Here is a 6188-nt window from a genome sequence, read left to right on the forward strand (position 1 = left end):
GCCCCAGTGATTAACGAGGAAGTTGAAGTTGCCCAATTTTGACCTGGGTCTGTCAATTTTATGTCATCGGCAGAATTGGCCAATAAGTTAGGCTTGATGTGTGGCCCCGCCCAGCTTAATGATCACTTGGGAGAGAATATTTCCCCCTATTTTCCCACGTGCCGGGGTACAAAATAGTAGCCCGCAAAATATTAAAATGCAAAACATAAGGGTAATATATATTTATATATAAATATATATTTATACATATCGAGTTGGTCTGGCATAACTAAGGCTATTCAGACTGCTTTACTTAGAAATAAACTTGAGGATATTTAGTATAGTTTTCGTTTAGCATTTATAACCATAGAAAAGGGCTAATATGCGAGTTAGTAATGCTCCGTATGCATTTGCAACTATTACTCTATCGCAAATAATAAGAAAAAATCACGCAGAGTTGTAATGTATGCATGAGTAACTATTATTCGATGAATAACTTCTATAATTGAGGTTGTTAAATGCTCAAATTAAGCAAATAATTTGCGACTGGTTTTGCATCATCAGCAAGAAAATTGCACGAGGGTTGGTCATGAATAGATTCACAACTTCTGTGCTACCATCGCCATTGTCTAAATTTCAAACAGCCTTTTGGATCCAAATGTGAATTCCCTCTTGTCCCAGAGATTTTCGGCACAAACTGATGATGCTGCTGCTCATCACACTGGCACAAGCATAGCAAGCTATTAGCTGTATATTCAAATGCCGTTTCCATCTGATGGGAATGCGTGAGCAAATCATTCTTCTGGTGTTAAGAAGAAAATTAGTGGATTCACGTATAATCTATGGTCTAACACTGGAGTAATTCACGCGTCTAGCAACAGGGATTTGACGACTCAAACCCGTTATTCGGATTTCGAACCCTTACTCCCCCACTCTTGGGTAGATCTAATCCTCGGCCACCCCGCCACTCGAGTACACTCTGTCATAACACTTGTGTGCACATGTTGAAAATGAAAAGATAGGCTGCTATAGCGCTTAACTACTCATAAAGAAACAGTAATCACAAGAAAGTCATGTCGTTAAGATAATGAAAATCCAGCACCCAAACAACGTTTCAAGGATCAACCCGCGTCTCAGTATACGTCACTGGGTGTTTAAAGCAAGATCATGCCAAGAATCTCCATCAGCTTGTTGAGTCTCCTGATCTGGATTATGCAGCAAACAGTCAATCACTAACCAGTCAATTCATAGGAATGTACAGCAAGCAGCTATATCCAGTGTTATCATCCATTTCTTCAGAAAAAGCACTAAATATGCCAAGACCATAAATGAGGAACATAAACTTATCTATCAAAAACCAGACATGAGAGAATGTTTAGGAGAAACGTACAAAGCAACTGCTTCTGCATGCTCTTCTATCTATGCTTTAGCCAAGTTACCATCAAACAATTCCTACACATCATGGACATGTTCCTATGTCTCTGCTTCAACCAACTAAAGATATCAAAATACATGCAGCCACACACCACCTTAACACTAGAGAATTCTTTATGATTTGTCAGAATTGTGATCCTCATAAGAACAAACAATGGGCTAAAAAGGCTTAAGGAATTTACTGCAATGTTCTCGCAGTCACATTAACTTATACATATTTGTGTCAATTCGATAGAAAGGAAGCAATTCTGCAGCCTCAAGCTTATTCCCTTCAATGGACCAAATTATGATGCATCACTATAAACAACAACAGTGATAGTGGGCGCATTTAATGTACAAGCAAAAGAATGAAAGAAGCTCTATCTTCACAGTGCCATAAGGAGATAGAGAAACTCCAAGAACCAGCTTAGTCAAAACTAGAGTTAGTAATTTGCTTTTGACGTTGGTCAGCCTCCTCATTGTATAGCCAGCATGTGGCATCTATACAGACAATTAATTACAAAGTGAAGACTGATTATCAGATTAAGTATCAGTTGATAAGAATACATGATCCATTTTGCAAAGATCCGCAGAGCAAGAGTTAAACGAAATACATACTTGAATCTTCAACATCTTCATTTCGAACAAGCAACACAGGCGGTAAGGGAAGATCTGCAACAGCAAAGCGGTCATGCAGAAACCAATTCAGGCATTGAATCCTTAACAAGGCAGCGGTACATATTCATTTACCAAGTCGATGCCAAGCGAGAGCAAAATTCACGAAAGTGAAGGGACAGGAAAGCAAAATACCATCATTAGGCAGAGTGTCTCTCATCCATTCCTCATCCACAATATCTATGAGTATACCCATGCTCAACTCCGCCATGTTTTGCCCTTCAATTCCACCACTACCCTACATAAATGTACAAGCACAACAATGGAGATGGTTAATTCCATTCTCTTACGAAATTCCACTTCCCTCACCCGGTTCTTAGACCGCAAATTACCAGAAATCTCACGCGAAAATGACAAAAACCACTATCTGGTCAAGCGAAATCCAAGCGGGACAAAACGTCGAACACGTAAGACGCAAAGCCGACACGGGGAGGAAAGCACCCGCGACAGCGAACAGACACGAGTACCCTTTAAAGCAAAGAACCTAAGCAACGTTCCGATTCAGGAGCACAACCTCCGAACACAGGAGCCACAAAGGACGGGAAAGAAAAAGACAGCGTAATGCCCACAGATGGCGGTTATCAAAAGAACAGAGCATCGAGTCTTGCAGAGAAGAACGGCGTACCCAGAAGGAGAAGAAGACGAATCGCTCCGAACCGCAACCCCTCGAACCGAAACGAGACGCCGAGCCCCCAAGATCCGAGAAGCACCCTCGAGGAAGCACGGATCGAGCGAGAAGAAGTCCAGAGAGCGGAATACGAAACGGTAAAGTCGCCGAGCAGAGATGCAGGAGCCACCCTCGGATGAGGAACTGCGGATGCAGCAGCGATCGCCTGTACACGCCGGGATTATAGTGGAAGAGGATCGGTGATGGATTTGCAGGTGAGGAGCGGAGGTGGGGAATGTAGTGGATTTGGGCCTGTGGGCTCGATGGGTAATGGATACGATATGGGCCGGGCTTTCGATTCGATATGCAAGATATTCTAGCAAACATTAAAATGACGGGAGGAAGGAACTGGAAATAGAACTTGAGCTCAAGGAAGCGCCGGTTGGGTGAGCCAAGGGTCTGTTTGATAACGCTTGCTTCGGAGAACAATTTCTTTTGAAAAATAGTTCTTTTCTATCTTTACTTTCGGACAATTTCTGAGTAAAATAAAACGTTTAGTAACTAAACAAAATTTCTATTTTGAAATTGAAAAGAATAGAATTACGTTTGATACGATCCATAAATTTTTATGTTTTTATGTTTTTTTCTTCTTACTCACGAACGGCCAAACACCGATTGCCGACTGCCGCCCAATTGCCACCCAACTATCGCCCACAGCCCACCGGCCACCGACGCCAACAAATTTTTTTATTTTGTTTGGTAATCATCTTTTTTTTCTATTATTTTATTTCTCATAAATCCGTTTGGTAACGTCCGCTAATTTTTCTACTTACTGAAATGAAAAAATGACTAGGGTATAGATGTGGAACAGAAACAAGAAGTAAAAAAAAAGAATATACTTCTTTATTCTTGGGAAAATGAAAAAAGAAGAAGAAGAAGAAGAAGCTAATTTCGAATGTAAATTGATCCAAGAAATAGAAAGGTTAACAAACGCACTCTAACTAACTATTGAATTTAGGAACATGCTAAACAATTGAAAGCGCTAAACAAGGCTACGATGGTGCCAATCTATGCCTGAATGTGGTATCCTATTTTTAAATAATTGCTTGGCTAATCAATAAGGCTGCGTTTGGTCGTCCGAATTTCTAAACGGGATAGGACTGGATAGGATAGGATAAGAAATCCATGGATTTCTTCATATCCCATCAACTGTTTGGTGAACTACGGATTTAAAGTTGGATATCCTCATATCCTATCCAATCTATTGTTTGGTGAACTATGGATTTAAAGTTGGATATGCTCGTATCTTATCAAATCTATCGTTTGGTGAACTACGGATACGAAAAAAAAAAAAATAAAAAAATAATGTAGATTGAATATATCATTCATTTGCGCTGGTTGCGCATCTATTCCACAAGCTAGATATTTTTATTTCTTAATTTTTTTAAAGAGAAACTAATCTTTCCTTTAATATGTAGGGGAGCATATTTATATTCACATTCAATTGAAAAATGTAAGACTTGAAAATGTTAAGAGCCTGTCAAAAAGAAAATAAAAAATCTGTCGTCGGCTTTAGGATTAGACTCAAACTGTAGAATATCAATTGCGAAATCAACATAATGAAACTCATAAAATTTGGTGATGTGACCTAACTCATTTCATTGAAATAGCAAACTTGTATGGAAATATTTTAATTTAAGTAAGAAATTATATGTAATTCTTAGATTAATTTGTAGCAATAACTTCATTCTATTGGTGATGTATTTTAATTTCTAAAAAGATTTAATCTTATCTAAAAATTGAAAGATCTTATCTCGTCATTATCATCTATCGTATATCTATACATTGATTGATCCATGTCTATTTACTATTTATATATAATAAGAAAGTTGAGTCATATAACCTTTCTTGATTGCACCAAGTATTGAAATCTTATATATTCATAACATAAAAATAAAAGGACAGGATTGATTCATGTGCAACAGCTCCAAAAGAAAGTTAAAAAGAAAAAAGAACCTTGACACCTTTTCTAAATTAGTATAACTTAACTAATTATCCAATATTGTCTTATTAATTTGTTAATTTGGATATGACCCATTACGAGAGACAACAAATAAGTTTGATAAGCTAATAGATTTATATATTATTATTTTTGTACATTTATCTTTCATAAGAGTGATAACATAATGTTTTTTCAGTTAGTTATTCATATAGTCATTTAAATTGGGTTTCGTCGTATTTGTATTTCTCAAACATTCGGTTTGCTTATAAATTATATTTTTGCACTGAACGTACATGATATACCACAAAATAATTCCATTTTTAGATAATTAAAAAACATTGATATATTTTGGTTTCACTTTCAAAAATGTCAACAAGATTGACCATGGCAAGTTAAAAGCATTTTTTTCAGCACAAAACGTGCATGAGAAATCCTAAAACAAAAAGAAAATTCTATCACCACATGAGATCGTATTACTTCAAAGTAATAATTTTTATTTATAATTTAGATAGATATATCTTTATGTTTTCCATAAAGAAGGATCGCACACAAATTGCAAGTACTCCCATATGCAAAGTACAAGTACAATAGTGCAGTTCATTTTTGAAGAATGAGATTGTCGCATATTATTAAAACTAGCCTTTCAGTCCACACGATGCGCAAGTTTTCATTATAAAGCACCTATTTTATTTTATTAACATAGTATTGCAATGTTTAAATTGGTAATGTATTGCATGATCGAGTGAGGTATATCAAACAATGTAAGCTTATGATAATTTTATTTCTTCAGTGTATACAAAGCCAACTTTTGGCATCAACCCATATTAACAAAAATGTCCTTAATTTTCCTCTCCTTTTCCTCTCCTTTTATAATTTTGTTGAGATCTATTATTGTCAATTAAAATCTCATCAAATCCGTTAAAAAAATGCACCACTTATCCATTCATTCAAAAGATCATAACGGAACCAATATTTTTTGCTCGAACTAATCCACTAATAAAAAAATAATGAAAGCAACCACACGTCATAGCATATGCTCAAAAGCTAGTGTTAGTTAAGAAAATAACTGTGAATCAAGAAAAAAACTCTAAAAAATATTCAACTTGATATAAAGAATTGCATGTCTCCTGAAATAAATTTCCTGAAATAAATTTCATATTAATTCCCACAGTAAAATAAGAAACATGCCAATATTTTGTTTGTTTATTCATCTCTTTCTTTTACCATAATTCTCAAGGCCTTTTGCCTTGCGTGACGTGGGAACTTACTGGATACGAATTCGACATTATGTGTAGCATAATATATCTCTCTATATTATATAAAAGGGAAAAAAACCATCAAAGAGCCAAAGTTATACCCATTATGATACATTTATCTTAGTTTTTTTTTTCTTTTATATAAACAATCCCAAACTTATATTTGTGCGACACATTACTCTTTATCAAGATTTCGTCAATGAACACTATTAAAAATCTGCCCACACAAGATAATCGAAGGCAAATAGTGCTGACT

General features: G+C 36.0%; 1 long non-coding RNA gene across 1 annotated transcript; it reads right to left on the minus strand.

Moving 5' to 3' along the window:
• Positions 1 to 959: 959 nt before the first annotated feature.
• LOC104456373 lies at positions 960 to 2941 on the minus strand. The gene is made up of 4 exons (XR_005545271.1): positions 2693 to 2941; positions 2203 to 2305; positions 2011 to 2064; positions 960 to 1184 (listed from the first exon to the last, which is right to left on the minus strand). It is a non-coding gene; the product is annotated as an anaphase-promoting complex subunit 13 (long non-coding RNA).
• Between the last annotated feature and the right edge of the window lie 3247 nt (positions 2942 to 6188).

Source organism: Eucalyptus grandis, chromosome 8 (assembly GCF_016545825.1).
Source record: "Eucalyptus grandis isolate ANBG69807.140 chromosome 8, ASM1654582v1, whole genome shotgun sequence".
Taxonomy (NCBI): Eukaryota; Viridiplantae; Streptophyta; class Magnoliopsida; order Myrtales; family Myrtaceae; genus Eucalyptus; species Eucalyptus grandis.